Source organism: Saccopteryx leptura, chromosome 3 (genome assembly GCF_036850995.1).
Source record: "Saccopteryx leptura isolate mSacLep1 chromosome 3, mSacLep1_pri_phased_curated, whole genome shotgun sequence".
NCBI lineage: Eukaryota > Metazoa > Chordata > Mammalia > Chiroptera > Emballonuridae > Saccopteryx > Saccopteryx leptura.
This window is the reverse complement of record NC_089505.1, coordinates 43,943,883-43,963,787: the sequence shown is the minus strand read 5'-3', so window position 1 is coordinate 43,963,787 and position 19,905 is coordinate 43,943,883.

Genomic DNA, 19,905 nt, shown 5'->3' with positions numbered 1-19,905 from the left:
GGACACATCTCTGGGGGCCCTATGATTGCCATTACCAGCAACCACATAACCACAGCAACCATCATCCAATCTCTGTTCTGGGGTGTCGTGGATTTCTAATTGGCCATCATTACTGAGATAAGTGAGGGGGAGGCTGGGAGAGGCGAGGGCCTGTGCTATGGGTGCTGTTTTCCGCCATTAGAAATAGCAGCAGCCATCTTAATTTACATAAGATGCAACTTGCAGAATTTCAAGACAGCATCTGGGCTCAGGTGTTTGTCGACTTGAGGTCAAAGCTTGAGAATCTGGTGCTACTTAGAGAATCAAGAGGAGTGCCACTACGAACAGGAAATTTGGAGTGCCTGGAACCGATTACCAGACACTTTTAGCACCCTGAAAAATATAGCAATGGCTTTACTCACAATTTTTCCCTCTATGTACTTTTGTGAGACCTTATTCTCAGCGTTAAATAATATCAAAACCAACAAAAGAAACAGATTGACAGATGAAGTTAGTAGCGCTTGCTTGGGCTTGAAGTGTACAAAATACCAACCTTCAATTGAAGATTTAGCCAATGAAATTCAGCAACAAAAATGTCACTAATAGGCAGGTTAGTTAAAGAGTTCCCCCTCTCCCTCACTTATCTTAGTTCATGGCACCCCACACAAGTTAAGTAATATCAAGACTAACAAAAGAAACCACCGACGGACAGATGAACAAAGGAGTCACTAAGCAGGTAAGTTAAATAATTAGTTTTTGGTTTATTAAATACAGTTATATATTACAACTGTACATTTTTGTTATTTAAACTATAAATATCATGAAATTATGGTTTTATTCTCGAAGTGTCTTACCACCCGAATTATGCTCAGTTTTTTGGCGAATTTTGACACACCAAGCTCAAAAGATTGCCCATCACTGCCTTAGGGTATAACGACCCTGCCTGCTTACAGCCTGTCCTCCACACACAATGCAAAGTATAAGTGAACAAACCTGTATATCATATTTACAAACTTATTTAATTTTTTTATATTTTGTATTTTTCTGAAGCTGGAAACGGGGAGGCAGTCAGACAGACTCCCGCATGCGCCCGACCGGGATCCACCCGGCAAGCCTACCAGGGGGCGATGCTCTGCCCATCTGGGGCGTCACGACCAGAGCCACTCTAGCACCTGGGGCAGAGGTCAAGGAGCCGTCCTCAGCGCCCGGGCCATCTTTTGCTCCAATGGAGCCTCGGCTGTGGGAGGGTAAGAGAGAGACAGAGAGGAAGGAGAGGGGGAGGGGTGGAGAAGCAGATGGGTGCTTCTCCTGTGTGCCCTGGCTGGGAATCGAACCCGGGACTTCCGCATGCCAGGCCGACGCTCTACCACTGAGCCAACTGGCCAGGGCCTACAAACTTATTTGACCAACACACAGCTTTAACTCATCTACGAATCTCAGAGAGTAGCCATCCTTCTCACTTAGGGACTGGGTTCTGCTTCATCCGACAAAAACCTGAACTGTAGTAATTTAATCAGATAGGGAGATGTTTTTCTCACAAAGCAGGAAGTAGGAAGCTCTCCTGGAAAGTAAGTAGCCCAGTGAGACAGAGGTCGTTGGCGCAGGGATGATTAGTAGCTCACCTGAGTCCCTTACCTCAGGCTTCTTTTTCTACTTTCCGATATTGAACACGTGGCTTTTATTTTCCTGGTAGTCTCATGGTTTCAAAAAGCTGCCTCATATTTTGTTTCCCATCCAACTTTCAGGTAAGAAGCAAACAAATCGAACACAAAATAGAACAATAAAGAGAACAACAACAGTAACAAAATAACAAGGGAGGAGGAAGAACCTCATCAGGAAAGCAAATCCTGTGGTCTGCCGCAAACTTGAGTTTACTTCTCAAGGACAAAACTGTATCACGTGGTCCCGTCTGGCTGCACTGGAGACCACGAAATGTAGTGTTTGTTCTGTTTCTTTTACTTGGGTACATGTGGGCCTAATAGAAAAAAATGGGTGTTTTATTATCAGGCAAGAAGGTGAGAAGGATTTGGGTATACAGCTAGCAGTGTCTAGCACAGAAAAGCTTGAAGCAAGTCACTCATTAATGACTACAACCTAGTTTCCAAGTTCCCAGAAGTGGCCAGGAGATGAAAATGTATGTGTGCTTGGCTGAGACGTTTCAGGCGTTGTAGTTATTGAAAGCTCTGGGCAAATTTTAAGCACTCAGACACTACCACTGACTCATTAGTCTTTTATGTTTCACAATTAAAGGAATCCTTATTATACCCAATTGCTTCAAATTAACCCAAATAAATGCTACAAGTGTTCTTTTCATTGAACGTAAGAGACCTAGAGGAAATAAATGTTAATTCCGCTCTGAAGGAGCAAGATTTCACGCTGTACAAAGCAGCTGTGCTTTTGTCAAGCGCTGTCTAGTTAATGACTACTTGCTGCCACCTGCTGTTCCAACTTGATATTGATCCTGGTCCACGCCAATAACTGGAGCAGAATGACTCCAGGACTGACAAGGAAGAAAACTGCCATGAGAGAGGATCCTTGCCACTGCTACAAGCAGGTGCTTATTCAGAATTGAATTTCCTGTTGGCACACCCAAGTCCATAGCAGCATTATATACAAAAGCCAAAAGGTAGAAGCAACCCATGTATCCATCGACAGATGAATGAATGAACAAAATGTGGTCTATACATACAATAGAACATTATTCAACCTTAAAAAGGAAGGACATTTGACACATGCTGTAATATAGATAAATATCTTTGAAGACACTATGCTCAGTGAAATAAGCCAGTCAAATAAGGACAAATTGAAATTCCTAAAATTCCTAGAGCAGTCAACTTCATAGAGATGGAAAGTGGAAGTTAACAGGGGAAGGAGGGGAAGGGGAGTTAGTGTTTAATGGGGATGGAGCTTCATTTCAGGGAAGATCAAACAGTTCTGGAGATGGATGGTGATGATGGTTGCACCAGAATGGATGGGCTTAATGCCACAGAACTGCACTTAAAAATGATTAAAATGATAAGCTTTATGTTATGAATATTTTACCACAGTAAAATTTTTAAAAAAGAATATATATAACATTTCCAGGGCGGGGAGTCAACTGATTCTGTGGAAAGCAGAAACAGGCCATACTATCTATATATTCTGTATAACATAGAAACACATTGGCACTGTCTTTGGGGTTTCTTCTGCTCCTGAAAAAGTAGGTCTCTTGCTGTTGATGCAGAAACTGTCATGTTCTAATCGCTATGAAAATTGTTTTGGCAGCATCAGGGACGCAGTAATTTAATGTCCTACAGAAAAGAGTATAGTAGATTCGACTTCAGGGAAGAAGACAAATAGGGTAATTTAGACAATTCATATTTCTCTAAAAAAGCAATTTCTGGGTATATGGAGCTGAATCTTTTCAAAATAGTTTTTGGATTGTTTAATAGCCAATGAAACATTTTTAAATGTTTTATGGTTGATTGGTCATTTTAGAACATAGCAAGATAATAACACCATGGCTATGTACATATTATTCTAACTGTTAAAAACTATAAAATTCCTTCATTTTACTTATTCCTGGGGAAAAGATCATGTGGTAGCTAACTACATCCATGAAATGATTTATTACATAAGATATCTGAATGACCATATTTCAAATTGAACATATCGTATATAGTGACTTTCCTCCAGGTTATGTTTGAATCATTTTTAAAAATCTTTTAAGATAATATCTTTTCTTTTCTGGTCATTGAAAGTTTAATGAGTTTTATATAAAGCAGTCTCCTTATTCCTTTTTCTCCTTCAGTTTGATGGGTTTTCACCCCAGCACCTGTGATTCAGATTGCCAGGAGTTAGTAGCCTGGAAAGTGGTCCACCTGTCAGACATCACTCTGAAGAGAAACTGAATTTTATTCTTTTAGGAATAGTTAGGAAATCGAATGCAATACTGTTTCACTACTTGAGATAGTCACACTATTTTTTTTAAAAAAAAGGAAACTTGTAGAAAAGATAGAAAGTGAATTGAGAGATGTATTTAAAGTATCAGAAAAGATGAAGAAGGAGAGATGCAGGACGCAACATCTATGCAAGGTCTGTCTGTGTGGGAGTGAGGAAGAACAACTTCTGCAAAAAAACAGCAACAGCCTGACCAGGCGGTGGCACAGCAGATAGAGCGTGGGACTGGGATGTGGAGAACCCAGGCTCAAGACCCCGAGGTTGCCAGCTTGAGCACAGGCTCATCTGGTTTGAGCAAGGCTCACCACCTTGAGCCCAAGGTCACTGGCTTGAGCAAGGGGTCACTCAATCTGCTCTAGCCCCCTGGTCAAGGGACATATTAGAAAGCAATCAATGAATAACTAAGGTGCTGCAACGAAGAATTGATGCTTCTCATCTCTCTCCCTTCCTGTCTGTCTGTCCCTATCTGTCCATCTCTCTGACTCTCTCTATCTCTGTCACAAAAAAACAAAACAAACAACAACAAAAAATTTACTAACTGCCCTAAAAGGCTACTTAACATTTCTATTTCCTTATTGGGAGAGCCAAACGGAGCTGTTTGGGAAGGAGGGACGTTCTGTTACTTGTCAATATCGCGAGGGAGGGGAGCAGAGTTGACTGACACTTCTCAGGAGCTGCCCCCAGCCCCATGACTTCACGTGGCAGAGGTGCTGATTGTGCAGGATGGGGCACTGCTGTCACAGGCACTCTGGCTGGCAGGCTCCCCAACAGGCTGGTAGGAACTCTCTTACAGCTGTGCTGGCCCCTCAGACTCTTAGGCAATTCTAATTCTTTCCCCTGCTCCTTCCACAGGTATGGGTCCTGCATTGCCCTAGAAAGCCTCTCCCTTTCTACTCTTGCTTCCTCTCCATTATTATTATTATTATTATTATTATTATTATTATTGGTATTTTTATGAAGCTGAAAACGGGGAGGCAGTCAGACAGACTCCTGCATGCGCCCGACAGGGATCCATCTGGCATGCCTACCAGGGGGCTATGCTCTGTTCATCTGGGGTGTTGCTCTGTTGCAACCAGAGCCATTCTAGCGCCTGAGGCAGAGGCCATGGAGCCATCCCCAGTGCCCGGGCCATCTTTTGCTCCAATGGAGCCTTGGCTGCGGGAGGGGAAGAGAGAGACAGAGAGGAAGGAGAGGGGGAGGAGTGGAGAAGCAGATGGGCGCTTCTCCTGTGTGCCCTGGCCAGGAATCAAACCCGGGACTTCCCCACGCCAGGCCGACGCTCTACCACTGAGCCAACCCTCTCCATTATTTTTTACTAGCACTCCCCCTTAGAAATCTCTTGTACATCTCATCCATTTTGGTGTCAACTTTTGAGAAGTCCTAGTTCAGTGATGGGCAATCTTTTGAGCTTGGTGGGTCAAAATTTGCCAAAAAACCGAGCATAACTCTGGTGGTGTCTCACTTCAAGAAAAAAACCATAATTTCGCGATATTTATAGTTTAAATAACAAAAATGTATAATATTATATATTATACAATATATAATATACAATATAAACCAAAAACTAATTATTTAACTTACTTGCTTAGTGACTCCTTTGTTCATCTGTCAGTTGGTTTCTTTTGTTAGTCTTGATATTACTTAACTTGTGTGGGGTGCTGTGAATTAAGATAAGTGAGGGGGAGGAGAAATTCTTTAACTAACCTGCCTATTAGTGACTTTTTTGTTGCTGAATTTCATTGGCTAAATCTTCAGTTAGAGGTTGGTATTTTGTACACTTCAAGCCCAAGCAAGAGCTACTAACTTTATCTGTCAATCTGTTTCCTTTGTTGGTTTTGATATTATTTAACGCTGAGAATAAGGTCTCACAAAAGTACATAGAGGGAAAAATTGTGAGTAAAGCCATTGCTATATTTTTCAGGGTGCTAAAAGTGTCTGGTAATTGGTTCCAGGCACTCCAAATTTCCTGTTCGTAGTGGCACTCCTCTTGATTCTCTAAGTGGCACCTTTCCAGATTCTCAAGCTTTGACCTAAGTCGACAAACACCTGAGCCCAGATGCTGTCCTGAAATTCGGCAAGTTGCATCTTATGTAAATTAAGATGGCTGCTGCTATTTCTAATGGCGGGGAAACGGTACCCATAGCACAGGTCCTCGCCTCTCCCAGCCTCCCCTCACTTATCTCAGCAATGATGGTCAATTAGAAATCCACAACACCCCAGAACAGTAGATTAGATGATGGTTGCTGTAGTTATGTGGTTGCTGGTAATGGTGATCACAGGGCCCCCAGAGATGTGTCCCCCATGGCATTTCACTGCTCCCTGCTCTGCCGGCCGGAAGTGAGGTCAATGATCCCATAATGGCCTAACTGGAAGTTCCAGAACTAGACGCCCTGTGCTGGAGTTCTGTTGTTTTGGCCTATGGACCTCCGGTACAGAGTGTCTACACTACAGCAAATGTTTTATCCTTGGCTCCTGCACCTGGCTGTGCAGAAACCGAGGATGAAATGTCCTTCTCGGCATGAGGCCCCCATACTTCTCTGGTATGCAATTGCATATAGCCACATATCATTGAAAATGGCTATGCATGTCAGTGCTGACATGCGTGTCATAGGTTCACAATTTTGGTCCTAGTTTAGACAGCAATAAACACACTCACTCACCAGTCTAAGTTGTAGTCCAGCAGCGCTTGAGTCAGCTCTTCTTCTGAGAGAGGAACAGACCCAGTCACCAGACCTTGCTGTCTGGCTCACATCAGGTGGTCTCAGAAGGCACACACCCTACATCCCTCATTTTCAATTTATTTCATGAAAGTCTTCCCTTACAAATGCTCTCATGATTGCCTTTGAAATTCTACAACTCTAATCAACAAACTTCTCCATTATCAGTGTTTGACCTTATTGAGACCTCAATTCATTGATGTTACTTTTCTCTCAATATCTATCAACTGTCTCCTGACTTTCTCTTTGTCCAGCTTAGTGTTCCTGCCCCTCTCCCTCCACTGCTCCCACTTATCCCTAATCCAACCCCATCCAACCCAATGCCAATCTTTGTGCTTGTGCCCCAGCAGCTGAAAGGACTCAAGAAAAATCAGAAAACCAGGCTAAGAAGGACTATAAACCTCATATGAATATTCAAATGCCCATAATACTACCATTTTCCCCTCATAAACGGACTTTCCTATACTCTGAGTCCAGCACCTCATAGCTTCTCTTGTCAAGGCTCCTGAAAATGCCCCATTTCTCTGTTACTTTATATCAAAACTTCTCAAGAGAGTTGTGTACACTCATTCTAAAATGATTCTTAAATTTTCCCCACACACCAATTTTCCCCCGTTTTAGATTTGCAAGAAGACAGAGCCCACGGCCAGTTTTAGTGCCAATGCTTTGGTGATAGAAGAGGGAAGCAGAGCAGTGTGCCGTGGGAAGCAATGCCGCGCTGGCCGCAGTAATCAGCTTGACCGTGTGGATGGAGTGCTTTGGGCAGATGGAGAAGTCTCATCTGGGAAGAGGCCAATGTCGGAAGTGGGGCAGTTCATCTGCCTCCCTCCTCCTAATGAGACAGCTTCCTTCCCACTCTCTCCCAGTGTCAAAGTAACAGGAGAAGCCAGAGCCCCTGGGTGTGCGGTTGATTGATCAATCTCACTGGCGGGACAGTGTGAACCCACAGTGTGGCTGAAGCGGTTCAGTCTGTCAGAGGGTCCAGGAGACAGGAAAGTAAGGCTGATAGGCTGTAAGGAAGTACAAAAGATATGCCTATGTCAGTGCGGGCTGTTGAAACAAAATACTATAGACTGGGTGGCTTAAACACACACACACACACACACACACACACACACACACACACACTCTCTCTCTCTCTCTCTCTCTCTCTCTCTCTTTTATTTTCCTCCCAGTCTAGAGGCTGGGAATTCCAGGATCAAGGCACTGACAGATCTGGCGTCTGTTGGGAGCACTCTTCCTGGCTTGCAACCAGCCATCTTCTCCTTTTATCCTGATGTGATGGAGAACAGAGAGGAGGCAAAATTGGTCTGAAAAAAAGTGATAAGAACTCCTGCCTCACCTCCAGATCCTGAAGGTGTGGGAGAAAAGTGCCTCCACCTGAAAGGACTGCAGGAAAAGCAGGTCGTTGCTGGAGAGCTGAATTTCCATTAGAGCAAGAAAAGGAAGAGACGTATTCAGAGAAGACCTTGAGACATGGGGGGTTTTGCTGATGGGGGTCAGCAAATCTCAGAAGGCACAGTGGGAGCATTTCAGGAACTGGGGAGGGGTGGGAGAAAGGTGCAGAGAGGGGACACAAGAGCCCATGGGGAGTGGAGTACAGGATAAAAGAAGGAGTGAGGGCTTCTTGTGGGTGATAGATACAGAGTTTAAAGATATGATGTACGGACTCCAGGCTGACAGGGGTGGCGAGGCTGATTGCTGAAGAGTAGGGAAGGCTGGGAAGCAGGGTCTTGTTCTCAGTATACAGTACACCCTTCACCTTGATGATAAGGGCCGAAGGTCAAATACAGGTGTAACCTTGGGCCTCATGCAGGCTATGGCCCCTGCCCACTTCACTTCCCCCATGCCATGCCAGTCTCCTCTTCAACCCTGTGCTATAACCATACCAGCTTTCTAGTAGTTCCCCAAACTGTGCTCCTTGCAGCCTCAGGGCCCTTGCACATACAGTTTTTCTGCCTGAACTAACTATCTCTCCACTTTTTGCATGGCTGGCTCTTCTCCCCAGGCATGCACCTGAAATATAGCTTCCTTAGAGGCCAAAGTTAGACACCTCCTGCTAGTCTCCATCATAGCACCTTTAATTTCCATTATAGCACTTAATTAGCCAGCTCTTTTTTAGTTTGTGTATTTTGTCAAAATGTTTATTAAAATTAAAGATCCATGAGGACAGTTGGATTTATTATGTTCACTGTTGCATCCCCACTGAATGGTACAGAGTCTGGTATAAAGTAAATAATTATTGAATAAAGAAACTCAACCAGGGTATAAAGAACCCAGTTGTACATGGGGGTATATCTATGGAGGGATAAAGAAAACAGCTGCCCATCTTAATCTCAGCCTGTCAGTTCTGGAAACTGGGTATCAAAACCTGCCTCCTTTGGGAGGAAGAGCAGCAAACAGACCAGGAAGTGGCTCATCATTGGACCAGCTACTTGGTTCCTCACTGCTCCTTGGAAAGGCCTTCGGAAATGGTGGCCCCGCTCTCCAGAATGTCACAGGGCAAAAGGCGAAGATTGCAGCTCCTGAGGTCAACATCATCTGCTCATCACCTCCCTGTCTCTATTTGCCTTGTTGGATTAAGGAAAGCTTGGTGGTAGCTGCAATGAAGTATAGGATGTGACACTTATTTGGGATTGGTTTGAGAGTATTTGTGAGGTGGTTCTTGTTTCTAAACAAACTAATTAGGGCTAAGTGGAAGAGAGGCATGACTATCCGCTTTGCTTAAACATACCTCTGGCTGAGAGGCCTCATTGGTGGAAACAGTGCAATATAATAACAAGCAAGAGCAAAATATCATAAGTAACAAATCATTCCTCATCCCCTTCCAATCACTGGGGTACAATTTTTTTTTTATTTTCTGTTGCATGAGGTTTTAGAACTGTTTCTATATATTTCTGCATCACTGATTCCAAATCTGAAATCCATTTTTTGGTACATGCTCTAGTTTTTATGCAATTTTAATTTCTTTTTGTTATAGTTAATGGCATGCATTGGTTTTTAAATTGGAGTTAAAGGCAATGATGCTAGAATTGAACATAACCACAAGGCAATTAATGTTTTACAAACATCACTTTTACATAATTGTAGTTGTTTTTAAATGTAAAAAATTATTATCTAATAAAAACACCCTCTTATTTTGTTTTAAGATTGAATCATGGCTTCTTCGAGTAGGTGTAAATGTAAGAATAGTCCTGACACCTTCTGTTATATATGTGGCTGTTACACACTTCAACATCAAAGGCGCAATATTTCATCATTTGTGACACGTGCATATATTGCCTATTTTCAAGTTCCCTTTGGCAATCAAGACAAGAATTGGGCTCCTCATATTGTGTGTCATAATTGTGAGGAAATGCTTCGTGACTGGACAAAAGGAAAACGCAAAGGAATGCCTTTTGGTATTCCCATGGTTTGGCGTGAACCTAAGGACCACAGCAGTGACTGTTATTTCTGTTTGATCCCTACAAAGGGCATCGGTAAGAAAAAAACAGCATATGATTGCATATCCTAATATTCCTTCAGCAATACGACCTATCCCACACTCTGAGACACTCCCGGTTCGTTTTCAATGGTTTTATTTCTTCTAAGTATGAAGAAAGTGAACATGGTGATCAAATGTATTTTGATAAGATGTGTGAGGAAATGGTTGTAGAATCTGAAGGGTCTTCTTCTGATGCCAAGCAGTTGTTAACCCCTCAGTAGTCTAGCCAACCAGAATTGAATGACTTAGTAAAAATGACATAAAAATTGTCCTCGACTTTCTGAAGTATGAGGAGCATAACTGGATCATTTGTGTGGATCTTAAAATGATAAATTTTCTGCTGGACAACAGAGAGGTTTCACAAAGTATCCTTGTTTTCTGTGTTTGTGGGACAGCCGAACTTGGGAGAAACATTGGACACAGAAGGAGTGGCCAAAATGTGAAGCTCCGGAAGCAGGGATGCAAAATATTGTGAATGAACCTGTAGTTAATTGAGACAGGATCATTTTTCCCTGAACTCACATCAAACTTGGCTTAATGAAGCAGTTTGTTCAGGCTTTGAATAGAGAAAGTGAATGCTTTCAACATATTATTTCTGCTTTTCCTGCCTTGTTTTTTGAGAAGATAAAAGTAGCTGTATTCAATGGACCTCAAATTCGAACCCTCATATGTGATGAAGAATTTTCCAGGAAGGTGAATAAGGAGGAGAAAGCAGCATGGCAGTCTTTTGTGGCAGTTACAAAGAACTTGCTTGGCAACAAAAAAGCAGAAAACTATGAACTTCTGGTTCAAAGGATGCTGTTGGCTTTCCGTAACATTGAATGTAACATGAGTGTTAAGATTCACTTCCTGAACAGTCACCTTGATGAGTTTCCTGAAAATCTTGGAGTTGTTAGTGATGAGCAGACTGCTGCTGGAGCATCAAACGAGATTGTCCTCAACAAGTACACAAACGCAAGAGCTACAAATGCAAATTTTTGCCTGAATAGAATTTAAATAAGTTTTGCGCAAATTTTATGATTAAAATAAGTGTTTTAATATGTTCTATTTTGAAATTGTAGACAAATTCTGATGTAATCATATTTTTAGTGTATTAGTGTATTTACTGCATTATATAAATTATATTTTCACAAAGATGATGCCCAAGAAGACATTCTACTACATTATGTGAAACTAAATGTTGAAAATTTTACCATAAGATAAAAACCTAAAATCTGAAATTGCAAAAAAACTGTAGCTTACAGAGAAAAACTAATGTCAGATTTGAGATCAGCACACTCGAATTAGGTAAGAACAAGTGTTTTTGTGGATGCAACAAAAATTTTGTTCCCCAGTGTTATCATTCGACATTAGAAAATAAGAATACACACGAATATAATGGAACATTATGAATCCCTTAAAATTATAAATGTGTGGATTATGTATACAAATGAACTAATATAATCTGATATGTGAAAATAGAATACATAATATAATGTATATTATAATAGAATTTTATATATAATTATATGTACATCACATTTTCTAATGTGAAATATGTATTAATATGATAAGGTTTAAAGTAATGAGCAACAGAAAAATAGTTTTGTTAGAGTGACAGGTACAGTGAACTTTTCTTTAACTATCCTTTTATACTGTTACATTTTAAAATTTTATACAGAGCACACATGTAGAAGAGTAGTATTGTGAACAATGTCCTGTGTCGCACGTTGTAGTCAGCTCCCGAAGAATCACATGTCGGGGCTCAGAGCTGTGGAAGCATCTTTTACAGCAAATACCATGACAATTTGTTCACTTTTAACGTGATGCTACTCTAGTTCCACTAAGAATTTCTCTGAATTTACACCCGTATTCATGTCTGCATTTATATAGATGTAACCTCTGAAGCTCTTTGAAAAGTCGTGATAGAATCATGCATGTCCTTGAGTTTAAGATGCCTATATAATGAATTACATTGAAGAGAAAAACTGGGAAAGAAGTTTCAGTAAAAGAAAAGAGCTGTCTGCGTTTTTTTTTTTTTCTTTTTTTTCCTGTATTTTTCTGAAGCTGGAAACGGGGAGAGACAGTCAGACAGACTCCCGCATGCCCACCAGGGGGCGACGCTCTGCCCACCAGGGGGCGATGCTCTGCCCCTCCGTGGCGTCGCTCTGTTGCAACCAGAGCCACTCTAGTGCCTGGGGCAGAGGCCAAGGAGCCATCCCCAGCGCCCGGGCCATCTTTGCTCCAATGGAGCCTCGGCTTCCAGAGGGGAAGAGAGAGACAGAGAGGAAGGAGAGGGGGAGGGGTGGAGAAGCAGATGGGCGCTTCTCCTGTGTGCCCTGGCCGGGAATCGAACCCTGGACTTCTGCACGCCAGGCCGATGCTCTACCACTGAGCCAACCGGCCAGGGCCGAGCTGTCTGCATTTCTAAACCAAGGGATTAGAGCGAGTGCCTGGAAACCTCTCCAGATTTCCAATTCTGATGATCAGTGTTATCTTCTGAGAACCTTATCATTCTTTGCTGACGAAGCTGCTGTTTCCCTTGAGGAAGTTATTCACTGTTTATTCAATATATACCCTGTACCAGAAGATCTGGTAGGTGGTAGAAATACAAATGAGAAAACATATGTCCCTGTCCTCAGTGAGCTTATCATCTAGTAGTTTTTCCCTATAGTCTCTCTCATGTGGGTGTAGTTGACATCGCCTACTATCCAAGAGTGGAAATGATTTGTTGGAAAGCTAACTGAGACCTGACCTGTGGTGGCGCAGTGGATAAAGAGTGGACCTGGAATGGTGATGTCGCTGGTTTGAAACCCTGGGCTTGCCTAGTCAAGGCACATATGGGAGTTGATGCTTCCTGCCCCTCCCTTTTCTATCTTTCTTTCTCTCTCTCTCTAAAAATGAATAAATAAAATCCAAAATAAAATAAAAATTAAAAAGGATTATAGTTTTAAAAAAAGATAACTGAGTTTCACTTCTTTTCAGAGGGCTGGAAATATTTTTAAAACTAAAGTTATCTAATTAGCCTGACCAGGCGGTGGCGCAGTGGATAGAGCGTCGGACTGGGATGAGGAGGACCCAGGTTCGAGACCCCGAGGTTGCCAGCTTGAGCGCAGGCTCATCTGGTTTGAGCAAAAGCTCACCAGCTTGGACCCAAGGTCGCTGGCTTGAGCAAGGGGTTACTCAATCTGCTGTGGTTCCACGGCCAAGGCACATATGAGAAAACAATCAATGAACAACTAAGGTGCCACAACAAAAAACTAATGATTGATGCTTCTCATCTCTCTCTGTTCCTATCTGTCTATCCTTCTCTCTGACTCTCTCTTTGTCTCTGGAAAAAAAAAAAAAAAAAAAGTTATCTAATTAATTTAGTTGATGAAAGACAGTTTTCTGGAGACTTTAAAAACCTACCCATAAAAGCAGAGAAAGAATAATCTTCAGCAATCAGCATTTCTCTGATGATTAGCGATGTCACATTTTCATGTGATAATAAGCATATTTTCATGTACCTATTGGCCACTTGAATATGTTCTTTAGAAAAAATGTCTATTTAGGTCCTTTGCCCATTTTTAATTGGATTATTTGGTGTTTTACTATTGAGTTGTATGAGTTCCTTGTATATTTTGGATATAAACCCCTTTTGGATATGTAGTTTGCAAATATTTTTTCCCATACCAAAAGTTGCTTTTCATTTTGCTTATATGATAGTTTCTTTTCTTGTGCAGAAGCTTTTTAGTTTGAGGTAGTCCTACTTGTTAAACTTTGCTATTGTTACTTGTGCTTTGGGCGTCATATCCACATTTATTGCCACAACCAGTGTGAAGGAGATTTTTTTTCTATGTTTTCTTCTGTAAGATTTAGGGTTTTAGGTCTTATATTTAAGTCTTTAATGCATTGCGAGTGGTGTAAAATAGAGGTGTAGTTTCATTCTTTTGCATGTTAATATCTAGTTTTTCCAGCAGCATTTACTGAAGAGAGTATATTTCCTCCATTGAGTATTCTTGTCTCCTTTGTCAAAGAGTTGACCATATATGCATGAACTTATTTCTGGGCTTTTAATTCTGTTTTATTGGTTTCTGTCGCTGTTTTTATGCTAATACTACACTGTTTTAATTAGTAAAGCTTTATAATGTTGTTTGAAATTTTAAAAAGGGTGATATTTCCAGCTTTGTTGTTCTTTCTCAAGATTGCTTTGGCTTGTTTGGGTCTTTTGTGGTTCCATACAAATTTTAGGATTGTTGTGAAAAATGCCATTGGAATTTTTTTTTTTTTTTTTGTATTTTTCTGAAGCAGGAAATGGGAAGGCAGTCAGACAGACTCCCGCATGCGCCCGACCAGGATCCACCCGGCACGCCCACCAGGGGGGATGTTCTGCCCATCTGGGGCGTCACTCTGTAGTGACCAGAGCCACTCTAGCGCCTGGGGCAGAGGCCAAGGAGCCATCCCCAGCGCTCGGGCCACCTTTTGCTCCAATGGAGCCTCGGCTGCAGGAGGGGAAGAGAGAGACAGAGAGGAAGGAGAGGGGGAGGGGTGGAGAAGCAGATGGGCGCTTCTCCTGTGTGCCCTGGCCGGGAATCGAACCCGGGACCTCTGCATGCCAGGCCGACGCTCTACCACTGAGCCAACCAGCCAGGGCCACCATTGGAATTTTAATAGAAATTGCATTACATCTATAGATCTTTTTGGGTTGTTTGAACATTTTTATAATATTCATTCTTACAAATTATGAACATGGAATGACTTTCTATTTATTTGTGTTTTTATTCAATTTTTTCTTTTTTTTTGGTGACAGAGACAGAGAGAGAGACAGAAATAAGGACAGACAGGAAGAAAGAGAGATGAGAAGCATCAATCATCAGTTTTTCGTTGCAACACTTTTGTTGTTCATTGATTCCTTTCTCATATGTGCCTTGACTAGGACTACAGCAGAGTGAGAGACCCCTTGCTCAAGCCAGCAACCTTGGGCTTCAAGTCAGCGACCTTTGGGCTCAAGACAGCAACCATGGGGTCATGTCTATGATCCCATGCTCAAATCAGTGACCTCGCACTTAAGCTGGTGAGCCTGTGCTCAAGCCAGCAACCTCAGAGTTTCGAACCTGGGTCCTCTGCATCCCAGTTCGACACTCTTTCCACTGCACCACTGCCTGGTCAGGCATGTCTTTTTCAATTTTTTCATCAATGCTTTATAGTTTTCAGTATACCGATCGTTCACATTGGTTTAATTTATTTTTAAATATTTTATTCTTTTTAATTCTATTGTAAATGTGATTATTTTCTTGAATTCTCTTCTTGGTGGTTTTTTAGTATATGGAAATGCAACTGATTTAGTATGGATTTGTATCCTGCGACTTTACTGAATTCATTTAAAATTTTAACACTTTCATGGTAGAGTTGTTGTTATTTTTAAAAAAATAATAACCTTGCTAATATATAATTCTCATATCCCAAAACTTGCCCTTTTAAAGTGTACAATTCACTGATTTTTAGTATATTTACACTGTTGTGCAAGCACCACCATTAATCAAGTTTAGACTATTTCATTGTCACACACACACACAAGAAACCCTGTGTCCCTTAGTTGTCACTGCTTGTTCCCTTGCTTCCCTGGGCCCCTGGCAAACATTACTTTCTGTGTCCACGGATTGGCTTATTTTAGCGGCACCAACATTCTAGTGCAGATTTCTAAGATATTAGCTCTCAGTTAAAAATGATTAGTTGATATTTAAGTGTAAATTGACCCATTACTTGTATCACTTAACTTGGCTTTATGCTAAGTAGATTAAAAGGCTAAGTCAAGTGAAAATAAGGCAAAGCAAACAATTTCTCAGCGAGTCCTAAGGTCTGCACTGTCACTGAAACAGAACAGTGCAGCACTCTGTTTTGCCAAGAAAGTGATACAGTGCCTAACAGAATTTGGCTCTATTTATTAATGTTTCTAAGCAGACTATTTGCCACTTTTTAGTGGACCTTTTTAATTAGAGGACCTTTTAATTTAGTGGACTTTTTTTTTTTTTTTTTAATAATTTTATTTTTTTAATGGGGTGACATCAATAAATCAGGATACATATATTCAAAGATAACAAGTCCAGGTTATCTTGTCGTTCAATTATGTTGCATACCCACCACCCAAAGTCAGATTGTCCTCTGTCACCTTCTATCTTGTTTTCTTTGTGCCCCTCCTCCTCCCCCTTTCCCTCTCCCATTCCCCCCTCCCCCCAGTAACCACCACACTCTTATCAATGTCTCTTAGTTTCACTTTTATGTCCCACCTACGTATGGAATAATACAGTTCCTGGTTTTTTCTGATTTACTTATTTCGCTTCGTATCATGTTATCAAGATCCCACCATTTTGCTGTAAATGTTCCGATGTCATCATTTCTTATGGCTGAGTAGTATTCCATAGTGTATATGTGCCACATCTTCTTTATCCAGTCATCTATTGATGGGCTTTTTGGTTGTTTCCATGTCCTGGCCACTGTGAACAGGGCTGCAATAAACATGGGGCTGCATGTGTCTTTACGTATCAATGTTTCTGAGTTTTTGGGATATATACCCATTAGAGGGATTGCTGGGTCATAAGGTAGTTCTATTTTCAGTTTTTTGAGGAACCACCATACTTTCTTCCATAATGGTTGTACTACTTTACATTCCCACCAACAGTGTATGAGGGTTCCTTTTTCTCCACAGCCTCTCCAACATTTGCTATTACCTGACTTGCTAATAACAGCTAATCAAACAGGTGTGAGGTGGTATCTCATTGCCGTTTTGATTTGCATTTCTCTAATAGCTAAAGAAGATGAGCATCTTTTCATATATCTGTTGGCCATTTGTATTTCTTCCTGGGAGAAGTGTCTATTCATATCCTCTTCCCATTTTTTTATTGGATTGTTTGTTTGTTTGTTGTTGAGTTTTATGAGTTCTTTGTATATTTTGGATATTAGGCCCTTATCTGAGCTGTTGTTTGAAAAAAATCATTTCCCATTTAGTTGGCTTTCTGTTTATTTTGTTATCAGTTTCTCTTGCTGAGCAAAAACTTCTTAGTCTGATGTAGTCCCATTCATTAATTTTTGCCTTCACTTCTCTTGCCATTGGAGTCAAATTCATAAAATGCTCTTTAAAACCCAGGTCCATGAGTTGAGTACCTATGTCTTCTTCTATGTACTTAATTGTTTCAGGTCTTATGTTTAGATCTTTGATCCATTTTGAGTTAATTTTTGTACAGGGGGAGAGACTGTAGTCCAGTTTCATTCTTTTGCATGTGGCTTTCCAGTTTTCCCAGCACCATTTATTGAAGAGGCTTTCTTTTCTCCATTGTGTGTTGTTGGCCCCTTTATCAAAAATTATTTGACTATATATATGTGGTTTTATTTCTGGACTTTCTATTCTGTTCCATTGGTCTGAGTGTCTATTTTTCTGCCAATACCATGCTGTTTTGATTGTCGTGGCCCTATAATAGAGTTTGAAGTCAGGTATTGAAATGCCCCCAGCTTCATTCTTTTTCTTTAGGATTGCTTTGGCTATTCGGGGTTTTTTATAGTTCCATATAAATCTGATGATTTTTTGCTCTATTTCTTTAAAAAACGTCATTGGAAGTTTGATGGGAATTGCATTAAATTTGTATATTGCTTTGGGTAATATAGCCATCTTGATTATATTTATTCTTCCTAGCCAAGAACAAGGTATATTCTTCCATCTCATTATATCTTTTTCGATTTCCCTTAACAATGGTTTATAGTTTTCATTATATAAGTCCTTTACATTCTTTGTTATGTTTATTCCTAAGTATTTTATTTTTTTTGTTGCAATCGTGAAGGGGATTATTCTTTTGAGTTCGTTCTCAGTTGTTTCATTGTTGGCATATAGAAAGGCTATTGACTTCTGTATGTTAATTTTGTATCCTGCGACCTTACTATATTGGCTTATTGTTTCTAGTAGTCTTTTTGTGGATTCTTTGGGGTTTTCGATGTATAGGATCATATCATCTGCAAAAAGTGATACCTTTACTTCTTCTTTTCCGATATGGATGCCTTTTATTTCTTTGTCTTGTCTGATTGCTCTGGCTAGAACCTCTAGTACCACATTAAATAAGAGTGGAGAGAGTGGACAACCCTGTCTTGTTCCTGATTTAAGGGGGAAAGCCTTCAGTTTAGTGCCATTTAATATGATGTTAGCTGATGGTTTATCATATATGGCCTTTATCATGTTGAGATATTTTCCTTCTATACCCATTTTGTTGAGAGTCTTAAACATAAAATTGTGTTGTATTTTATCGAAAGCCTTTTCTGCGTCTATTGATAAGATCATGTGGTTTTTGTTCTTTGTTTTGTTGATATGGTGTATTACATTAACCGTTTTGCGTATGTTGAACCATCCTTGAGATTCTGGGATGAATCCCACTTGATCATGATGTATTATTTTTTTAATATGTTGTTGTATTCGATTTGCTAGTATTTTGTTTAGTATTTTAGCATCTGTATTCATTAGAGATATTGGTCTGTAGTTTTCTTTTTTTGTGCCATCCTTGCCTGGTTTTGGTATGAGGGTTATGTTGGCCTCATAAAATGTGTTTGGAAGTATTGCTTCTTCTTCAATTTTTTGGAAGACTTTGAGTAGAATAGGAACCAAGTCTTCTTTGAATGTTTGATAAAATTCGCTGGTATAGCCGTCAGGGCCTGGACTTTTATTTTTGGGGAGGTTTTTAATGGTTTTTTCTATTTCTTCTCTGCTGATAGGTCTGTTTAGGCTTTCTGCTTCTTCTTGACTCAGTCTAGGAAGGTTGTATTTTTCTAGGAATTTATCCATTTCTTCTAGGTTGTTGAATTTAGTGGCATAATGTTTTTCATAGTATTCTACAATAATTCTTTGTATATCTACGGTGTCCGTGGTGATTTCTCCTCTTTCATTTTGGATTTTGTTTATATGAGTTCTTTCTCTTTTTTCCTTGGTAAGTCTTGCCAAGGGTTTGTCAATTTTGTTGATCTTTTCAAAGAACCAGCTCCTTGTTCTATTAATTTTTTCTATAGTTTTTCTGTTCTCTAATTCATTTATTTCTGCTCTGATTTTTATTATCTCCTTTCTTCGGCTGGTTTTGGGTTGTCTTTGTTCTTCTTTTTCTAGTTCCTTAAGGTGGGAAGTTAAGTGGTTCACTTGGGCTCTCTCTTGTTTGTTCATATATGCCTGAAGTGATATGAACTTCCCTCTTATCACTGCTTTTGCTGCATCCCATAGATTCTGATATGTCGTATTGTCATTTTCATTAGTCTGTATATATCTTTTGATCTCTGCACTTATTTCTTCTTTGACCCATTCATTTTTTAAAAGTATGTTGTTTAGTTTCCACATTTTTGTGGGATTTTTTTCCTCTTTCTTGCAGTTGAATTCTAGTTTCAAGGCTTTATGATCAGAAAATATGCTTGGTACAACTTCAATTTTTCTGAATTTGCTGATGTTGTTTTTATGGCCCAACATATGGTCAATTCTTGAGAATGATCCATGTACACTGGAGAAAAATGTATACTCAGTCACTTTGGGATGAAATGTCCTGTAGATGTCTATCATATCCAGGTGCTCTAGTGTTTTGTTTAAGGCCACTATGTCTTCGTTGATTCTCTGTTTGGATGACCGATCTAGAGCCGTCAGCGGTGTATTGAGGTCTCCAAGTATGATTGTATTTTTGTCAGTTTTTGTTTTAAGATCAATAAGTAGCTGTCTTATATATTTTGGTGCTCCTTGGTTTGGTGCATATATATTAAGAATTGTTATGTCTTCTTGATTCAGTGTCCCCTTAGCCATTATGAAATGGCCAT